Consider the following 22603-nt stretch of genomic DNA (forward strand, 5'->3'; position numbering starts at 1 on the left):
ATTCTTGTCTGTGTCCTTACATATTGGTTTTCTATCTTGATTTAGTGTCATTGAACTTTGGGAATAGTTTGGAGGGCAGGAGGAGATGAAAAGAGGATCCAAGAAAAAAAGGATTGAAAGAAAGGTGTTTACTAACCCCCATCCCCCAATCCTATAGTTTTAAAGGAAATTTGGAACTTAAAAAGTTATGATCCACCACAGGGAAAGGTTACTTTTGTTCCTCTTCCATTTCCTTTTAACTTTCCTTTTGAAAATATTTGGAAGATTTCAGCTTACTAAATTGAAATTCCAAGATGATCTGCTTCCTCATCCAAACAGTGTGGTTCAGTGGGTTTTGATCAGGATCTAGTATCTCCAATGCATATTGATGTTTTGTAATTCTTTGGTCTGAGGTCATATTTGAACTCAGGTCCTCCTGAATCCAGGGTCAGTGTTCTATCCACTGTGCCACCTAGCTGCCCTGATTTGTAATTCTAATGCATAATTTTTGCATGACATGTTTCTAGACTCACATCCCACTGTGGACAACTTTGTACTTTAACCCCACCTTTAACAGCGATTTTGAAGATGACTTGATTGAAAAGAAAGGAACCTTTTGGGGAGATTAGACTGCTGCACTTTTATTGGGGTTGTGGAAGACAAAGAATGATATCCTCTAAAAGAAACTGGTCAATTATAGGGTTGTGCTAAAGTTAACATACACATGGGGTTATGTCTGACCTCTAAAGCAGGGAGAGGGTTTTCTTTTGTTTCTCTTCTATTTTCCTTTTAACTTTTCTTTTTTGAAATATTTGGAAGATTTCAATTTAAAATCCCAAAATGACCTGCTTTCTCACCCAGATAATATGTGGTTCTGTGGGTCCTGATCAAGATTCATTGTGTATCTCCAATGCTCAGTGATCCCCTATATTGTTGATGCACAATTTTTGTGTCTCATGTAACTAGACTCACATCCCACAGAGGACAACTTTCTTCTCAAACTCTATCCTAACAGAAGCTTTGGAGACAACTTGACTTAAAAGGGGTCTTTCTGGGAGATTAAATTGGACTCTTATCAGTCAGTATATTACATATATTAGATGATAGAAGAAAAAAGCAATGCAATAAACAAGAAAACTGATCCAATTACAGGGTCACACTATTTAGATGTTCCTTTTTAAAAACTGGTTCATCTACTTGACTCATTTATTTATACCCTTCATATTTATACAGTCCACAAAATTTTGTTTTATTCTTGTGTTTGCCCTCACTTTAGATGACCACTCAATCTCTTTTTATCCAAATGGCTAATTCTTTTCCTCCAAGACCTAGCTCAAAATCCCTCCCACATCTTTGCCTGAGGAACAAGCTTTGGAAGATGGAAAATAGCTAAAAATGTAGAAAATGAGAGATTTAAAAAAAAAGGTATGATGGATCTAGCATTCTGGTGTTATGTAGAAGAGACCATGAACTTAACCACTATGGGAAGAGGAGGTTGAGAAGAGGAGAAACCTTGCCCTGTCTTAAAAAAAGATAGATGATTCCTCTTGAGATTCCTTTCCAGATCTTTTGACATTCTATGATCATGAAGTTCCAGTTATATCAATTTGTCTTCTCAGACTATGTAATATATACCTTGAAAAGGTATTTTTCTGTTTTTATTCCTAGTTTCCCATATTGGTAAAGAATTATTGCTTGTGAAAATGAATTTGAATTATCCCTTCAGCTTGCATTTGGGAGGCTGAAATAGGTAGGTCATGAGACCATGACTAGATTTATTTTTATGATGGAAACTTTACTGGTTTTAAAAAATTGAATACTCAAATGATTAATGGTGAAGGCATGGGTATTTAAACACAGTTAAAACTGTCACTATTTCTCTAGAGGCTCCTGCTAGGGAAATGGAACTTCATTAACATTTGGGTTGCCCTACATTATTTTAGCAGAGCAACACTGAAAAGGATTATGAGTGTACTGGAAGCAGAATTCTGGTGAGTGTCCTTTTTAAGAAAATACAGAGTCAGGGAGAGTGAAATTTAGACCAAGACTAATGGGGAGAATAAAAACCAACCAACTCTAATATGCCTAGTGATTTCCATCTACAGCAGGATATCAAGCTCACAACCCTGATGGTCAGTTGTCAATGACTGTGTCCCAACCTTGCCATCCTTATCTTCTCCACCCCATCCTTCAACCCTGAAAAATTCCACCAAAATTATATAATGTGGGAATGAGAATAGATTCCTTAGTTGGGAATTCAAGAAATCTGAAAACTGAGTTTTGAATTCTACTGATTCTTTTATAAGGATTAGACTCTAGGTCAACTCTCTTAGTTACTAAGCAAGAAGGGTTCATGCTGATTTGAAGAAATCTCAGGTTTTCCCCATATTTGTACTAATAACTCCTGATTTTCAAGGTTCACAACATTGTTTTATGAGGTCATAGGAAGCTAGTAAACCAAGGCACTCTTGCTTGTGGACTATTTCCAGTGCTGCTTTATTTAAAAAAAAAAAACTCCCCTTTTTGATCCCCTTAGGGAGGACGCTGGAAAATAGGCCAGAAATGCAGTCAGGTCATATATTGATAAAAATGTCTTGAATTGGTTTGTGTGACCTTCTGTTTGGGATTTGCTCTGATGTGATGTGTAGCCATTAAGATATATACAGTGTCTTCAAAAGGAAAACTCATTAAATTGATTAAGAAGCTATTTTGTATACTAAGAAGTTGAGTTTCCATTTGTTTCTAGAGCCTCTCTTGATAAAAAAAAAAAATAGGTTCAAAGTTGGAGGTTAGGCATAGAGGTTGTAGCATGCCAAGTTAAAAAATAATTGAAGGAAGATTCTAAATTTGGAGGTAGAATGTAATAATAGGAAAGACGCCCATGTTTACTTCCTAATTTGTTGAAGTTTGACCCATTCTAGGTTTGATTAGCTTATAATTAGAAAGTAAACATTCTATAAATCTTATCTGTTTCTATAGATGTTATTCTATTGGGGAAAATGTGAAATAAAGGGGACTCTATCTCCCCTAAATAGCAAAAAGATTCTTTTGAAGAACCTTGTTTTGAAGAACCTCATAATAATCACTGCGAAGAGCGGTTTATGGTTACAAAGGGCATTATCATCTGTTGCCCACATCAGCTCTGTTAAAGGGTAAAGTTATAGTGTTTAAGTCTTAATTTTATAGATGTGCAGTGTTTGTTGCATCAATGGATTTGAATTAGGGAGACATGTTTGGTTAAAATGACTCTGCAAGTTGTCCCCAAAAGGCAATTAGAAGCACTAGGCAATCTGTAGATTGCAAAGAGTTTGTTTAGTTTTTTGTTTTGTTTTTTAGACTCAAATAGATCATAAAGCTGGAAGAGACCTTAGAAGGTCATCTGATCCAACCTTTTCATTTTACAGATGGGGGAAACTTGAGCTACCATGTTTACATACTGGTATAATGGGAAATACTAACACTGGATTTGATTTCACATTTTTGCAACACTCCTTTTACCTCATTACTATGTGGAGGTAAGAAAGGAGGGGGAAGAGGGTGGAGGGGGGGAAAGGATGATCCTTCTATAATGGAATTTAATTTAAAAAATAAAGATGATGTTTACGTTTATAAAATAAAAGGTACTTTTGTCACCTTATTCTTTTGAAGGAATCAGCAGATGTGGATTTACTCTTCCTTCTCCCATCCCCCACAAAAAAAGAGAAAAAAATTATCTGATCTATGTTTTGTTTTACCATATATGTGCATGTTGCAAAACTGTTTCAGTTTTGCTCCAGTTTGTTCTCTTGTCTTTTTATCCCTAGATCTGACTAGCCCAGTTATCACCTCTGGCACAGTTTCAGGCCTGTCCCACTCTTCGAATTCTCATTCAGAATCCTGGCAAAGATACTGGAGCACTATACTGGTGCCACCTAGCAGCCCATAACTGTAGCATAGTGAGTGCCTGCTGTAATAGTTGCTATTTAATAAAATGATTGTTGAGAGATTCAAATCCCTGTCTTGTTATTTAAGTAAACTATTGCTCCTACTTACTTTGGTCCTTAGATTTTTCATCCATGTAAAATGATGGACCTGAATGAACTGAGTAATATTTTAAATTTTCTTCTAGGTCTAAATCAAATCTTAGGTATACACTGTACTCGTTTTCCATACGAAGAAAATGAGCAATTTTCCACCATGAGAATTGTGACCTTAAAGGCCACAGAAACAATCCAAAATATTTAAATGAATACAGGCATACATTTGAATTATCAAATGAATCCACTATAACAATGCTTCCACAACAGACTCTTAAGATCCAAGATGAAGCACCCCTTGAGAAAGGGACCAACCAAAGAAATGCCCAATTGGGGACTGGGAAGTGGCTAAATAAATTTTATAGCAAATGAAAATGGAATAAACATTTCTGTTCTGTAGCAAATTAAGAACATAATGAACACAAAGGAGCATGAAAAGATTTACATGAACTTTAAGAAAACTATTCAAGGCTTTATAGTGATGTAAATTTAAAAAAGCAAAAAGAAGAGACCAAGAGAGATGGATGTAGGCAAACATAAAAAAATAGTAATAAAATTTTATTTTTATGACTAAGGGAACAATAGTTATAAGGAAAAGGACAGATTAAAGGAAAAGTCTGACTATCCATATTGATTCATACTCTTCCTTTGGAGTTGAAATAGTTCATGTCTCATGTCCTTTCTATCTCCTTCATGGCATAGGACCCTTTTTACTCTTAAGAGTGGCAATGAGCACTAGATAAAAGTATTGGAATTTGAATATTTTGATTCTTATTCCAGTTTTCTAGTGTTAACACCCCAGACAGCATAAAATAACAATAATGATTATACAATTTCTATACCAATATATTTAGATACAAAGTGCTTTCCTTAAACACTATCACTGTTAAAGTCACCCAAATAGTCTGACCTCCATTTACATGTCATACAAACTGGCTCAGTTGAGAGATAGTGATGGTGGGTCAACCCACATCTATTTTTTACTGCCGGAACAGGACTCAAACCTAGGTTACAGATTCACAGATAGGAAAAGAAAGGAACCTTAAAGATTCCATGATCCAATCCTTCTATTTTACAGATGGGGAAACTGAAACTCAGGGTGAAAGTGAGTTTTCTGAAAACATAGAAGTATACATGTTGAGCTTCGAGATTAAATTTTATTCAATTTCCCAACTGTCTATCAGGAACAACTGAATACTCTGCAGAAATCTCAGACTCAGCATGTGTTCCACACTGAACTCATCATCTCCCTCCCAATTTTCTTCTCTCCCTATGAACCTGCCAGTCTTTTTTACCTCACTTCTACTTTTTAATTCTCTACTAGGTAAGCAGATGAGATTAAGCAGGAATGGAAACCCACCCACTTAGAAAAGAACTGGGGAAGAAGATGATAAATGAAAATAATGATGTTTATCCTTCATAATTGAAGATATTGATATTGATTGATTTGAACAATGATGTTTTTTATACTTTTTTATACTGAAGGGAATGTTGTGCAAAGAAATCCTTCTCACTTATCCATACCAGAACCATTCCACCCCCATGGTCTGATCTGATCAGAACTAGGACTACTGGTGATGGTCTGGATGCTGTGTGACTCTCTTGACCTTTGAATTTGGTTTCTCTTCCTCCTGAATCAGCAAGGCACCTCAATCTCCAGTAATGCCAGGCAGAGTGCCAATATGTGATATCTCATGATTGATGGCAACTAAGCACCATGACATTTCAGCAGCATCAGGCTGCAACAGCAAAGCTAATCCAAACCTGTCTTGCAGTATGGTCTTTCCCCCTTAGACCTTTAAACAGCGGGAAAAGGAATGCTTGTTCTATAGATTTATACTGCTCTGCTCTGTATTCTGTATCTTACCATTCATAGGACATTATACTCCTCTGCTGTCAATACAATCCCTAGAGCTTGAACTCACCAGACATACCTGGAACCCTAACACTTTCCAAGAAACAGACCCCTTCCAGGGCAAGCCCATTCCAGGGGGGTCCCTGCCCTTCACAAAGAAAAGAGAATGCTCCCTGGGGGTGTGGGTTCCTACCTGTTTGGGAATCTCTTGGTGCCCATCTCTAACACTGTGGATTAGGTAATCTGAGCCTGACTTCCTTTGGATCTGCTGAAGGTAACAGAGGTCATCACCCATCCCTTGGGAATGGTACTTGCCTATCTTTCAGGACTGACTGACTGACCCCTGTTGACTTCAACTGCTGTTTACATGGGACCCATTTCCACTTCAGAAAAGCTCTCAGGCAAGAAGAAGAGGGACAGATGCTACCATCTCTGAATCCCTAAACCCTAGGCCAATCTGAGATTTTATCTGTTTATTTCATCTTTACAGCTTTATTTACTAAACCTGTAAAGATTTGGTTTGCAGGGCATACTTCTGCTGCCCCAATTCTCTTTTTACAAACGCATTCTTGGCTAGAGGCAAACAATCCATTTTACCTTTTTTACCTTTATTGTCATCCCAGAGGTTAATTAAAAATGAAATGAAACAAAACCATTCTTCCTATACATGGTACTACTCATTATGTAAATTGTATTTCCTCATCTGTCTTCCTTCTTGCCTTAGGATAGGACATTTCATCATGTGGTTGCTCTCACTTGGAATGTTCTGGTCTTCTCCAGTCAAGATATATCCTCCCCAAAATATACCATAATATACAATAATTCCTGTCCCTCTGAAGGTCCCTGGCATTTACCTTTAGCTTACAATTAAGTTCTTGATCATATCCTATTTAAAATCCTCCCATCAAAGATGGAACTAAAGGTCCCCTACTTATGGTAAAGCAATGGAATGGAAACAGTGGGAGTCTACTGATAAAGGAAATCATTGCTACAGAAATTGCAATATATTCATGCAAAATATGAATGAGTTTGTGAAACAGGGGAAGCTTATATGAACTGATGGAGAGACATAAGTAGAAAGTGAGAAAATATGTCCAATAACAAGTATATTAGGAGAAAAGCATTTAAATGGAATTAATTGTTGTGGGTCATCCTAAATGAACAATGTTGTCCCTGGAGGAAAGAAATGAAAGCATGTGTCTGGCTCCCCACTTTCACTGGAGATTGAAATATATATAGGAAGTATGTTGTTATATTGTCAGAAACTGTCAATGTGTCACTTGGTTGTCAGGTGCTAATATACAATAGTGTGCTCTCTCTCTCTCTCTATCTGCCTCTCATCCCTCTTTGCTAAAGGGAAAGTGCTGAGGAGAGGATGATGGAAGTGAATATATATATCATGAAAAAATTTAGGGGTGCTGAATGAGATAAGCTCTGATATTCCATGACTTCAAGGCACCATTATTCATTCACTTCACCCTGTGTACCAGTCAACTTTCTCACCTATGTCACAATCTCTTTGAGGACAAAAACTAGTTTTCCATCTTTTCGTGTTTATCTTGCTCTCAATTCTTTGCATATAGTAGGTGCTTTTAAATAATGCTTATTAAAATAATTAATTAAACACTTTCTGCTCCATTGCCTCCAAGATTTTGTCTGGATCTGGATCACATGCAGAGGGTACTTGACTTTTAAAAACTTGGTGGAATGCATGAATACATGAATATTTGAATCCCTGATTAATGATGAGGTTGTTAGCATGGGAGACGGAATTGTGTCAATACTTTACATTTTACACTGTCTCTGCCGAAATGAACTTCATGATCATTTGGGTCAGTTCCCAAATATTATTTTAACAGAACAACACTGATAGGATATATCACAATGTATTGGCTTTTAGCAATTGTTCTTTCAAGAATATAAAAAGGGAATAATTTAGAAACCTAGAAACCTTTAGCGAAAAGGAAGAAATGTCTAAAGATTTTTCTTTACTGCAGAATGTTATTGCAACTCATTCTGATTCTGTCAGACTATATTACAATAATTACAACTATTAAGGCAGTATGGGGTAGTAGATAGGGTGCTGAGCTTGGAGTCAGGAAGACATGGGTATGAGGCTCACCTCTAACAATAGTGTGTAACTTTGGGTACTTAACCTTCTTTGAGGCAACTTGTTAGATCTTATCTACCAAATCCTCTAGGTTCCAATTTATGTGGAGAAGTCTCACACTGAACCTAATCTATGCTGACAGTCAGACAGTAATAGACAGACATAGATAGCTAGTTAGCTAGATAGCTACATAGATAGATCCAGCGATCTATAGATAGAGATAGAGAGAGACAGACAGACAGACAGACAGATAGATCTCATCCTTTATTGGAAGCCTTCCCCAGCACCTCTTAATTCTGGTAGGTGGTGCTGTGGATAGATCAGTGGCTTTAGGTTCAGGAGGAGGGGAGGTCGAGTCACTTAATGCTGATTGCCCTGCATCCAGAGCCATCTCCAGTTATCCTGATTCATATCTGGCCACTGGACCCAGATGGCTCTGGAGGAGAAACTGAGGCTGGTGACCTAGCACAGGACTCCTCACTCAAAACTAATTCATGTGCTTGTCATGGCATAATCTACCTGATGTCGTGATCTTCCTCAAAAAATGAAGGACAAATCTTAATTCTAGTACCTTTCCTCTGTTAATTATTATTTATCCTGTAAGCCTGCTCTGTATATATTTGTTACACACATCTTCCCATTATGTTGTAAGCTCCTTAGTGCAGAAACTGTCTTTTGACTCTTTTAGTATATTGGACTGGATGTCTCTTTTTTCTTGGATTGAAGATCGCCTTGGAGCCCAAGTAGGATAGTTTGAAAGGACAATGGGTTGGTTATCGAAAAGAAAAGAAAACAAATTTGACCATTCTATCTGAAAGCTATATGTGATTCTATTTAAACAAATCCCAAATATGATATTGGAAAGTCCATTGGAGACTGTCTGTTCCCCATCTGACTCATTTTATTGAGCTGCTCCTACTGCTTACCAGAAGTGTTAAGCCTGGAGAGGTGAGGCAAAGCTCTGCCTCCTCTATTTTCCCTAACTGCAGGTCCTGGGTGCAAAAATACTGTGGATAAAAGGGAAATAAACAAAGCAGTAACTGTCCCTTTGGGGGGATTTTATTCTAAAGGGGGAAGACTGGAAATGGCTCATATTCTAAAAGAAGTTGGAAAGTAATGCTGAGAGGGGGCAGGTGGAAGGGCATGATGGATCTTTCCTGTATTTGTACAATAATTGCATTATTTAGCACTTAACAGATTATATAATTGCTTTGTCAGGTCTTGGGAAGCTGGCCTGCCAAAAGCCTTGTTTATAGATACTTTCAGTTCCACTTCTCTACCTGCATTGCTAAAAAAGGCCATTCTTTGATCATTGGCTTCCTCTGGAGTCATCTAGTGTTATCTAAGAAGGATCTCCTATTGGATGGCCTGTCCGGGACCACAGGGCCAGGTGGTTGCTGGGCCTTAGGGGTGGTATGTGGGCTCGCGGCCTCTTGGTCCCAGGGCTGGTGATCAGTCTGCTGTGCCACTCAGCTACCCTACAGCACATTTAAGAAGAGGGACAGAGTGAAAGGAGAGAGAAAATGTAGTATATGATATTGGGAAAGTACTAATGGAGAGAGTTGCAATCAGCAATGGTAATGATGAAAAAATATGGAAGTAGCTTTTGTGATGGATGTAACAAAAAGATGTGATCCACCCATGACAGACCTGGTGGTGTTGGAACACAGACTGAAGTACATTTATTATTATTATTTTTTTTTATTTCTATTTTTGTTTTTTCTCTTTCCTTTACTTTATTGTTCATGAGGGTCTATATTTTGGGGGGTATTGTGTTTACTCTTAAACAAGAATATTTTAGTATTGTATAAAAATCATTTGTACAAAAAATAAAAATAAATATAGTAAAAAAACATATTATTAAAAAAGAGGGATCTACTATTTCCAAATTTAATTAGCCCAGCACTGGGGGCAGCTCAGTAAGATGAAAGTCAGTTGGGGAATTGACAGACTCTGCTAGGTTTTTCACTAGCATGTTTGGGATTTACTTTAACAGGATAATGTGTAGTTATTAAGATGCAATGATCAAATGTTGTGTTTATGTGTGAGAGTGTGTGTGTGTGTATGTGTGTGTGTGTGTATGTGTTTCCCAATAGCCAAGACCACTGTCCTTTCAAATTGTCTTGCCTGGCTCCAATATCAGATCTCCAATCTAACCTCTTCTCTTGGGAGGAGATTAGTAAAAACAGTGATTGTAAGAGTTGAAACATCCCAGGAGGTACCAGTCTTGTACTGTCATCTGTGGTACAAAGCAGAGAAATAGGAATGGTATCTAGACCTTAGGAACCTTATAATCTGCTCTGTCTAGCTAAACTAAAATGAGGATTAGAATTGAAACTTGTACTCTATGCAACTAAATACATTTCTTTTTATTCTTCTTTGGAGGAAGGAGGTACCAATTTTCTTCTTTGTTTTTTAGTAAAAATTCCTTCAGAAAAACTAACATTAAGATTCATGAATTAATTATAATCTGTTTACATTTCTATACCAGTTTATGATTACAAAGGGGTTTAATATCTCATCTATTTCTTTTTTTTGCCTTTGTATTCCCATTAATTCTTCTTGAATGATTTAAGTAAACTTTCCCTTATCTAATGATGTAAGAAGTATAGGTATTATTGTCCTCATTTAAGAGAGGAGGAAAACTGAGGAACACTATGGTGTATATTGAGGAAGATTTCAGGATTTGGTATGATGAGACATTTGAGATTCAGTTTATGCTTGGCCCCAGAAAACAGAACTAGAAGCAATAGGTGGAAGGTAAAGATTGATAAATAGGGATTAGAAAACTTGAGAGCTATCTCAAAACAGAATGGGTAGCAGCTTCTTACCCCTCTCTGTGGGGTACATATTTATGGGGGTTTCCTTTTTCAGGTTGGATTAGTAGATCACTGAGGCTCCTTCTAATTCTGAGATTTCCATTTTGCAAATTCTGATCCAGATCTATTGTAGTGACTTAAAACAAGTCACTTTATCCCTCCCAGTCTTGGTTTTCCCAAATGAATGGGGTTAGATTAAATGAATATGCAAAAGATCCATAAGGTTTTTCTCATTTCTGACAGTCTATAAATTTATATTCTAGGAATGAGGTCTAGTTGCGACATGGACTGCTTTGTCATCAACAAGCATTTATCATGAACTTACTATTTGCCTAAGCACTTCTAAGTCAGGGGAGGATACAAAGAAAGGTAAAACTTTGCCCTTAAGGCATCTTAAAAGATGATGAGAGCATGCAAATGAACTAAGGTAGTTATAAAATAGATACTGAGTAAGGTGGAAGGTAATCTGGGGGAGAGAAAAAGGAGCAGCAGGAGAGGCCTCCTGAAGAAGGTGAAATTTGAAATGAACATTGAAGAAATCCAGGGAAACTAAGAGATTTGAGGTGAGGGGCCAGGGCAAAATAAGAAAAGAGATGGAGTATTGGGTTCAAGGAGTAGAAAACTGGCTCCTTTAGCTAGAGCATAAAATGTTCAAAGGGAAGTAAAAGGCCTGTCAAAGACTGTGATTATTCTACTTGAAAACTCTGAATTAATTTCCTCATCTATAAAATGAGGGAAGGGTAAAAGTTTTAAGAGGGATAGGGTCTGGTGCCATGATTTTGTTATTAAAGTGAATTCTATCAATGCAAATGTGTATCTTCTCTATAATTCATAGCCGTAATTGCCTGGTGGTTAGTGGGGGTTGAATGGTTTACCTAGCTAATTCTTACAATCAGTGTATGTCCCAGGTAGGACCTGAACCCAGCTCTTCCTCCCTTGTAAGCCAGTTCTCCATCTACTACACTATGTTGATCATCATCATCATCATCATCACTAACATCTGCATTGCTATTTTCAGGTTTGCAGAAGATTTTACATATATTTTCTCATTTGAGCCTGACACACCATCCAATGTAGTTAAGGCAGCAAAGGCAGAATTTTAAAAAATGAGAACTTTGATGCCAGCAGGCCTTGGTATGGTGATGCTGGAATGAGACAGACTCTAGATTTCCAGAGCCTAGTTCTTTTTACCCTATAATCACAGAAAGTTTTTAAGGAGGAAAATACTCTTAAAACCTTGAATTTACAATGTTGGAGAGGTTGTGGGAGGATTGGGACATTGATGCACTGTTGGTAGAGCCAGAGCAATTAAATGATCATACCCTTTGATCCAGCAATACCAATCCTAGGCTTATATCCAACAGAAATTTTAAAAAATGGGAAAAGTCACACATATTCAACAATAGTTAGATTTGTCATGGCAAAGAATTGGAAATTGAGGGGATACTCATCATTGGGAAATGACTGAATAAGTTACGGTATATGAATTATCTGGAGTACTATTGCTCTATAAGAAATCATGAATGGTCAGACTTTAGAGATGCATAGATAGAATTACACAAAACTGATGCTGAGCAAAAGGAACAGAACCAAGAGAACATCGCACACATGACAACTGTGAGTTGAACAACTATCATAGATGCAGTTCCTCTCAGCAGTTTAGAGATCTAGGATAACCCTGAGAGACTTGTTATGGACAACACCATCCTCATCCAGAGGAAAACAAAAAAGACAAAACAAACAAAAACCAGAGAATCTGAATGGATACTATGTTTACTTTTTAAAAAAACTTCTCTTATGTTTTTTCTGTTCTATGGTTTTCTTTCTTTTCCCTTAGTTCTAAACAAAATGACTAATAGGTAAAAAAAGTTAAACACAAATATATACATATATATATATATATATATATATATATATATATATATATATATATACAACTTTTACTAGACTTAGATACTGAGGGGAGGGGGTAGGGAAGGAAGAGTGGCAGAAAAATGTGTTTCATAAATATGCAAGTAGATGATGCTGAAAAACTTCCAAAACATGTAATTGGAAAAAATAAAAAAGTTTTAAAAAATGGATTTAACAAGTCCAAGTCAACAAACAGAAATCATTAAGGCCTTTCCCTTTTGGGATCCTGAAATGAATGATGGAAGATCTAGAGATAAGATATAATTTTAAGATTATTGGACTCTGAGCTGGGACTCAGGTTTCTCTTCAGTTAAATGATCCCTATGTTGATATAAATCTAGGAGTCTGTGACGAGCTAGAAGGGAAGAGAAAAAAGCCATCAATAATCCATTACCTCTCCCCATCTCTGCTCCTATATTCACACATCTTACAAATAAAGAAAATTGTAATTACAGAGGTTAAAGCCACCCAGTTGGAACCTGTGTCCTCCAAATCGCTAATGCTCTTTCCTCTGAGTTATACTCCTACTCTTATAATGCTGTGGGATAGAGAAGGGAAAGTGTGTGTGTGTGTGTGTGTGTGTGTGTGTGTGTGTGTGTGTGTGTGTGTGTAATGGAATAGGAGAGGAAAGCAGGGACTTTGTTTTATTTAATTTTATCATTTTCTAGTTTCAAAAATCACATGGCCAAATTGATTTAATTATAGTGTGGCCAATCACTTTGAGATGACAAACCTTTCCATAAAAAAAATTTATGGGAAAACATGGAGAAAAACTGTACAGGTATTTAAAGGGTGGATGAGTTGCTATCTGCTCCAGTGGAGGGAGTTCCTACATCACAATGCTAGTGAAATGTTTGATCATGTCATCTGAAGAGTTCCTAGGGCTGCTAGCACCATCTGCTGCCAAATATGGAGAACAGCAGGACTAGCTAGCCAAGAGAGGAGAAAAGCTTTCACCCCACACAGGGAAATGGGTGGCTTTCCAACTTAGGTTAAAAAGCTTAAGCAAAGGTTTTTCAACTTCTTTTTGTATCATGACTATCTGATGACCAATCTTTTCTCAGAGTAATTTTTAAAATAATTTAAGAAAATGTTAAGTTTGGGGTAGAAATTATGAAATAAAGCTATATTTTTGTTTCCATATAAGCTCATGGACTCTCTGAAATCTCTTCGTTGGATCACAATTTAAGAACCCCTGCTTATAGGCACCTCTTCCTGGAGAAAAACAAACATTTCTCATACATGATCTCAGAGTACTAGGAGATAGTAACTAGATTTGCCATTTCATTGTTACTGGGAATTTTTACTACAATTTTACTAGTTCAGGCTAAGTACTTTCTAGTCTTAAAGACTTGCCTAGAAGAAAATTTAAATGTTATCCAGAACTATATAACTGCTAATATGTAGTTAAAGTAAGATTTGAACCCTGGTCTTCTTGGCTGGAAGGTCAGTTCTCATCAATCTCTCCTTGTCTATTGGATGCATCTCTATTCTCCAATACCTCCTCTCCTTTGTTTCCTTTACTCAACTCACTAAAACTCTTCATCCCCATTATCCTATATCTCTCCTCCCTTTTTTCATGGCTAAACTCCTGCTATCTATAATTGGTGACCAAGCTCTCTCTCTCTCTCTCTCTCTCTCTCTCTCTCTCTCTCTCTCTCTCTCTCAAACTCTGCGGTCTGGTTTTTTGACCTGAAACTTCTTTCTAAAACTATCAATCAGAAGGTTATTGTAAGAGTCCATATGTGAGGTGATGAGGAAGCAGAGGAAGTGTCAGAGAGCATGTGAGGACACATAGGTTGCAAACCTGAGTGACTGGTAGGATGGTGGAGACCTATATAATAATAGGAAAGTTACGAAGGTAGTTTTAGGGGAAAGAAAATGTTGAATTTGAGATGTCCAATAGGTAGTTGTAGATGTCATCAGAGAACTTAGGGATGGATAGTAGACTTGAGAATCATCACCTATCAAAGGAAATTGTCTAGAGAGAAAAAAGGGTCCAGGTAAGAGCCTTGGAGAACATCATAGCCTTTTCTTAATCACCATCCTTACTGATTTCTTTGCATCCTTTGACACTGTTGATCACCATCTTCCCCTTGATATCTACCCTCTTGTCTCTGAGTGTTTTTGTGATTCTCCTGATTTTTCTCCTACCTGTCTAGAATCTTTCTTCTCAGAATTCTTTCCTGGTTCATCCAAGCAATTCTCACTATCCAGTGTTGGTCCAACCATCAGAGTTTTCTTTCTCACCTCCCCCATATTGTTAACTCCTCCTGTTACTGTCTAGACCAGGGTATCAACATCCTCCCAGACTTGCAAATTAGATGTCCTTGATTCCTCTAACATTCTCATTTACTACAAATTCTTTGAATTTGACTTTTTGCATTATCTCTTACATATGCCTCTTTCTCTCTTCTGACACTCACCTCATATCTAGACTATGACAATAACCTGGTAAATCTTTCTGCCTTAAGTCTCTTGCCCACTCACTCTAGTTCATTTACCAATTGACTCTCAAAGTGATCATCCTAAATATTGCTCTGACAATGCTAATCACTCACTGATAGATCAATTTTGAAACATATATATATAATACACATATATATGTATGCATTTATATTTTGTAATGTGAACTCCTTGAGAGCGGGGATTGCTTTTTTGTCTTTTTTTATCTGCAGTGCTCAACACTATGCCTAGGACACAGCAGGCATTTAATAAATACTTGTTGTTTTGACTTGCTTGACTCTTGCATCCATTTCATCATGCAGCTCCCTATGGGAAACCCTCTAATACTTTAAGGAGAGAAAGACAGGAGTTATTATTTCCATTTCCAAGATTAAATGATCGGTTGCAGGTCACACACCAAGTCACAAGGTGGTGGAGTTGAGGTCTTCTTTCTATCTGATTTTTTTTTTATTATAAGTAAGAGATTTTGTAAAGCCTGTCACATTTCATATGAAACTTGGCCTGTCTCTAATGCTGGAGGGAAATCAAACCATTCCTTTGCTTCGATGAAGTACTGGGATTTACTGTCCCATCTGTATGGTAGAAGGAGGCCAGCCCCATTTTAGGGCACTCTGACTGGTCCAGGAACAGCTTGGCTGGCCCCATCAACTCAGCTGTGTTTGCACTCACACTGGCAAAGGGAGTCCCACTGTGACCATTTGGTTCTTTGGTGACTATTGCTGATAATTACAGATAATAAAAATTTAAAGTACCAAGAAGTCTCCACTTACTGAAGTGTTTACACCAGGGCCACTCAAGTGCCAATAGGTTCCTGATGACTTGGGTTGTTCATGGGAGGGAAATTAAGACCCTGCTGCCAGAACCCAGAGGGGAAGTGCTGTGTGTAGAGCCTTCTGAAGATAAAGTTGCCAATGCCTGTGATAAGTGATATCATAGAGATATCATTTTGTACTGGAAAGGACCTCAAAAGCCATTTAGTCTAATTCTCTCATTCTTCACATGAAGAAATTGAGACCTAGGAAGTGTAATGGCTTTCTCAAGATCTTACAACTTTCTTAAGTAGGAGCTACACCAATGAGTGGTTACTCCCCAACATGCTGGTGATTGGGTTGATATCTGGGCCATTTCAGGTAGTTCTTTTATTTTTAGTGTTACTTTTTTATGTTTAAATTTAATTTTTCCCATTGAAAATATTTTCTTTCTCTTCCTATCACCATTAGAAAAAGAAAGCCCTTATAACAAATAAACATAATCAAGCAAAATAAATTCTCATATTACATGTGCCCTGGTTTGTATCCTGAATCTATAACTTTTTGTTTGATCATCATTTCTCTGAAACTGGGGGCAGCTCTTTTACAATGTCAAACAAATCAATCACGTGGAAAGAAAAGGCCTTAGAGGCAAGATCCAGCATGGTCTATTTCCCTAAACTTCTGCCATGTTATAAGCTGTATCAGTATCTCTTTTCAAGGAGATTGTAGAAAAAAAATTCTACCAATATTTCTACTTTTTCCTTGGTACTGGCTGAAATAAGTGCCCAAGAGGAAGAATAAGACTACCCCTTGTCTCCAAATGTCCCAGAGTACACTATACCTCCCACTAACTTTTCTAGTTCCTACCACCCCAACTCTTACATTCTTTGGCAGCCATAAGGGTTTTATTCCAAATTCTTGTGGTCCTCTCACCCTGGGTGAAAAAAAAATCTTTCTCTATCATACTGCCTTGTTCCTTTCTACCTTTAAATCTGTTTGAGAGTCATGATTTATAATGATGATGGGGGGAGGATGATTATGATTATGGATCAGCATCTTCCTCTTCCTCCTCCTCACCTACCATTTGCTAACCTATATAAACAGGTGACCAATATTTACTTTTCTATAATGTTAAATATTTTAAGTTAATTCCATCTATGAATCATCTTAGTCAATAACTATATTCCTAGATTATAGTAAAAAAATTTCACTGTCTGGTAAGACAATTTCCTATGATTTTTTAGCAAATTTAGTCAGGCAAATCATATAAAGATCCATGTAACTGCAGAATTGATCAATGAGACTTCAGTCCTTAGAACATGAAAATTCACATGGAAGGTTGGTACAAAACCCTCCACATCAGACTACATGGAGGGATCTCTTTCTGTTCTCTTTCTGTTTACTCAATTTGAATGTCTTTTAATCAACTGTAAATTAGTGTATACTAAAACGTTTTAAAAAGACCTCTCTCCCCCTCTGTTTCTCTCTGTATATCTCTCTCTTTGCCTATCTCTATCTCTTTTCTTTCTCTCTTGTGCTACTTCTCAATCTCCTCTCTCCTCTTCTCTCTCCTTTCAGTTCTCTCTCTTTTCCTCTCCATTTCTCTTCTTTCTTTCTCTATCTCTCCATGTCTGTGTCTCCCCATCTCCCCCTCTCCCTATCTCTGTCTCTGTCTGTCTGTCTCTCTCAGATATATATATATATATATATGCATACACACATGCATATATATCATATATTATATATATGATAATTATATTATATATTATATATATGAATGAAGAAAGGAAGAAAGAGGAATACTATTCACCACTGGGGTGGGAAGCAATGTTGGTGATGGCAGCAGCAGCAATATCAGCAATTTCTCGTAAGTATCTTACTTTCCCTCACTATCTGCCATGTGACCAGGAATATATGTTTGTTTCTTTGTGTTGATTCTTTCATGATCTTAGGTGAATAAGCATCCAGGTTGTTACAACCCAAATTAACATCAAAATTTTTTCTCAGCAACCAGAACCAGTAGCAACAAGTCTTGTAAAGAACCATCCCTGCGGAATGATCTATAAGATTGTCCAATAATGAAGTGATCTAACAACTGAGACACCATGTCCTGCAATCAAAGGGGGAGTGACTTACTCATCAGGCTCTGCTACACCTAGAAGAAGGGAACAAAAGACTCCCAAGACCAAGAATCAAAAAGTACCTGCACACAAGTTTTGGAGACAGGGGATGTTTATAGAAATTATTTTGAGTCTACTTTTCATTTGTAGAAGAAAAAGTACACCTTCATGTTTCGAGACATGTTGTTATATTTGGTCCTTCCTATACCTTCTTAATAGATATTCCTTTGAAAAACCTAATTTATGTTCATTAGTTCACTGATATGGGGTAATTATTCTGTTAAATGATATCAGGGTATTCCAGATGAGGATTTATAAGCAATAACACTAGAAGCCCAAAGCCCTCAGGGTTATTTCCAGAACCCTGAGAAGAGAAATGGTTAGCAGTTCAATAGAGACCTAATCTGCTAGTATAATTATATATTGGAGAAATCAACTTGTAATATATGCTACAATAATCAAGAGCTCTCTTATTTTTCATTGTTTTTTGGAGGTAATCCTGGATTTGTTGGTGGAGTATAAGACTTAAGCATTTGTATCAGGCTAGTTAGACTTTGTGTATGTTCCTGGCAATGATCTTATCTGAGGACCAGATTGATTGGGTTTGAAGCAGAGATTTGGCTTATTGCTAGGTAATAATTTTGTGTATGTGTGTTGTGTTGTGTGTAGTATATAGTGGCAAGGAGACTAGCATCTCAAAATCACATGAAGCAACTATGTGTCTTGCTAGAAAAATATTTACATGATAGATTGAGGAAGCTCCTTAAGGACAAATTTTTTTCCTTCATATCTCTTTGACCTAGCCACAATGTCCAAAAGTAGAGTCAAATAAATGGTGATTGTACTGAATTGAATCATAATTGATATTCAGTACACATTACTATATTCAGAACTGTAAACTCAGGGATGGGAACTAAAAGGAAAAATTATATGGCATACATATACTTTGAACTCTTAAGGTTTAATGTCTGAGGATACAGGGCATGCTTAGAAAGAAACAGCAGAAGGAAAAATGAACTAAATGTTGAAAGACGTATCAATATGAAGAGTCAGTGAGTAGTGTGGTTGGTATAGTGTGGTGGAAGAAATAGTGCATCAGAAGCCCACAGAAAATATGAATCCTGTTTCTACTCCTATCATTCATGTGAATATGAAACAAGGCACTTCTTAATTAAGATTTGTCTTTCTTGTCTGTGAAATGGGGATAAGCTGCACGTACTTCCCAGAGGTTGCTATTCTTGGATTAAATGAAATAATACATACTAAGTGCTTTGGAAACTGAAATGCTGTATTAAAGATGGATACTCAGGTTTGAACTACTTGCCTCACAGAGTTTTGAGGAAGTTGTTTTACAAAAGTAGGTCATAAAGCTGTCAAAGTACATATAAGAGTTAGTATTTTAGGTACAAGAGGGAAAAACGAGATTGGAAGAGACAACTGGGAAGGATATTATAGCTGGACCTCTAAATGTAGGTAAGGTTTTTATAATTGACTATGTGTTAGGAGTCAGGTATTGGATTCAAGAGGGTGAAGAGCATGAATATAAGTGTCCAGCTAGGAAAAGGTAGGATTTATTCAAGGAACAATCTTCAAAAATTATGCTACCTGCTGGGGCAGGTGGCACAGTGGATAAGCATACTGGCCCTGGAGTTAGAGGAACTGAGTTCAAATCCTACCTTAGAGACTTAATAATTACCTAGCTGTGTGACCTTGGGCAAGTCACTTAATCCCATTGTCTTGCAAAACCAAAAATTATGTCAACTACTTTAAATATATGCTAATTACATCTCTCTTTTTCTCTCTCCCCTACCCCTCCCACTATTAGAATGGGAAGTTGTGTGAGGGCAGAAATTTCATTCATGGGTCAAACATCACTGTCATTTTCAGATGAAAAAATTAAAGCTATTAAAGCTATATAGTCATATAAAAATAATCTAAATCACTATTGAGTAGATAAATGTAAATTAAAACAACTCTGAGATACCTCTTCACACCTATCAGAACAGGGAAATGTTGGAAATATTGTGGAAAAACTGAGATACTAATGTATTGTTGTTAGAACTGTGAACTGATCCAACCATTCTGGAGACCAATTTGGAACTATGCCCAAGGTATAAAACTGCATGCCCTTTGATATAGCAATACCAATAGGTCAGTATGCTGAGAAGATCATAAAAAAGGACAAGAACCCACCTATACAAAAATATTTGTAGCAGCTCTTTTTGTGGTGGCAAAGAATTGAGAATTGAGGTGAAGCTCATCAATTGGGGAATGGCTGAACAAGTTGTGGTATATGAATGTGATAGACTGGCGTTGCTCTGTAAGATATCATGAACATGCAAATTTCAGAAAAATCTGAAGTTTCATGAACTGATGTTGAGTGAAGTGAGCAGAACCAGGAGAATACTGTATACAATAATAGCAACATTGTGAGATGATTAACTATGATTCATTTGGCTCTTGTCAACAATAAAGTAATCAAAGACAATTTTAAAAGACTTGTGATAGAAAATGTCATCCACATCCAAATCAATAACTACAGAGTTTGAATGGAGATATAAGCATACTATTTTTATTTTTCAATTTTTTCTTTCTTGTGGTTTCCCCTTTTGTTCTGATTCTTCTTTCACAGCATGACAATACAGAGATATGTTTGACATGATTGTTCATTTACTGAATCAAATTGATTGGGGAGGGAAGGAAGGGAGAAATAAAAATTTGAAATTCAAAATCTTACCAAAAATGAATGCTGAGAATTATCTTCACATGTAATTAGAAAAAAAATAGAAAAAAAAAACACTGTCTAGAAAAAGCTTTGACTAAATACCACCATGTCCTGTCATCTATAATAATCTAGATGAGAAGAGATCAGGGTCTGAACGAGAGTATTTGCAGTAGGATGTAGAGAGATAGATTGTGAAGTTGTGAAATATATTGTGGAAATAGCCATGACTGGTCTTGATTACTTGATTTGACATTTGGAATTAGGGAGAAGGAACAATGAAAAATAATAACAAAGTAATAATCTGGGATACTGGGAGAATGATCAACACATTAACAGAAATAGGGAATGGACAGGTTTAAGAGTATAGTGTCAATGTAAGAGTGTTGGATCTGGGTTCAAATACTAGCTCTGTGACTTATGACATGGTGTGACCTTGGACAAATCACACTCATCATTGGGCCTCATTTCTTTATCTGTAAAGGAGAGGGTTGGACTATATGCCCTAAAAGTTTTCTTCCTAAATCTGGGATACTTGAAGTAGACAGATACTAACCTTTGGGAGTGCCTAATCTTAGAGTATTTAGAATCTGGTAATACACTGCACTCATTCATTATACATCTGGCTAGCCAAGAGAGGACCACAGGCATTGTTAATATTTAAAGAAAGGTGTAGGATTATCTTTTAGTGTACTGAGTACCTTTAGGGTATATTCTTCTACAATATTCCTCATCCTTCTTAGTGGACCTTATAGAAAAGCTGGGGAGAAATCATTGTTAAATTTTCAGTGCAGACATTAACACTTTGGGAATTGGCAAATGCTACAAATCAGTTTTGATTTAATGTTTTCTTGATTGCCTAGATGTAAGAAAATTATGGGGGGGGGTGGAGCCAAGATGGCGACAAGAAGGGATTGAGGGTCCCAGTGAGGCATTTCTCTTACTCAAGGTAACCTGGAAAAGAGCAGAAAGGCTCTGCTCCCCAGGATTGGAGAGGTGGCCCACCAGAGGGGTGGCCCGCCAGAGCCAAAGAACCTCAGCTTCCCAGAGGCAGCCCCAGGGTTCTGGGAGTCTCAGCTCACAGCAGCGGGGGAGTCTCCTGAGCTGCACCCTGAGGAGCAATGGGCACAAAGTGGGGGAACAGTGGAGGACCTCTGCCAGGGCAAGCACATGGAGCCCAGCCCTCAGGGCACACAGCTAGCAGCATGGTCTTTCCCCAGCCCTGATCCAGGAAACAGAAGCAGGCAGAGCTGGTAAGCAGGAGCCCCCAGGGCATGAGCCCATTGAGCTGAGGGAGGGGAGTGAAGAGAGACTGCAGAGCTCTGTCCTCTGCCTCTGGAACAGGACTCTGGGGCTCTGACCACATTCAGATCCTGATAGCAGTCTAGGCCCCACCATAGAACAGCAGCCCCCCACCTCAGCCCCACGGCAGAGGGAGGTGCTTATGGTCATTCACAGACCAGGAGGGAGGACAGAGGCTCACACACTGAGACCCTTGTGGGAGTGTCCCAAAAGGTCAAGAAACACCCCAAACCAGGCCCAGGCTAGGAAAATGAGCAAGCAGAGAAACAAAAAGAAGACTATTGAGAAATATTTTGCAAATGAGCCCAAGAAGGACCAAAATACTCAGTCTGAAGATGAGGAAGCACAAGCTCCTGCATCCAAAGACTCCAAGAAAAGCAGAAATTGGGCTCAGGCTATGACAGAGCTCAAAAAAGACTTTGAAAATCAAATGAGGGAGTTGGAAGAAAAACTGGGGGAAAAAAGGAGAGAAATGCAGGAAAAACATGAAAATGAAGTCAGCAGCTTAGTCAAGGAAATCCAAAAAAATGCTGAAGAAAATAGCATGCTAA

At 37.5% G+C, this 22603-nt stretch overlaps 1 protein-coding gene and 1 long non-coding RNA gene across 2 annotated transcripts in view; one reads left to right on the forward strand and one right to left on the reverse strand.

Annotated features, from left to right (window-relative positions):
* The window catches only part of LOC141508065 (CUB and sushi domain-containing protein 2), a 619633-nt gene that overhangs the window by 494070 nt on the left and 102960 nt on the right, over positions 1-22603 (reverse strand). The window lies entirely within an intron of this gene.
* On the forward strand, positions 2506-3957 carry LOC141508669 (uncharacterized). Its single transcript, XR_012474474.1, has 3 exons — positions 2506-2551; positions 3384-3494; positions 3783-3957. It is a non-coding gene; the product is annotated as an uncharacterized LOC141508669 (long non-coding RNA).

This window comes from Macrotis lagotis, chromosome 1 (assembly GCF_037893015.1).
Source record: "Macrotis lagotis isolate mMagLag1 chromosome 1, bilby.v1.9.chrom.fasta, whole genome shotgun sequence".
Classification (NCBI taxonomy): Eukaryota; Metazoa; Chordata; class Mammalia; order Peramelemorphia; family Peramelidae; genus Macrotis; species Macrotis lagotis.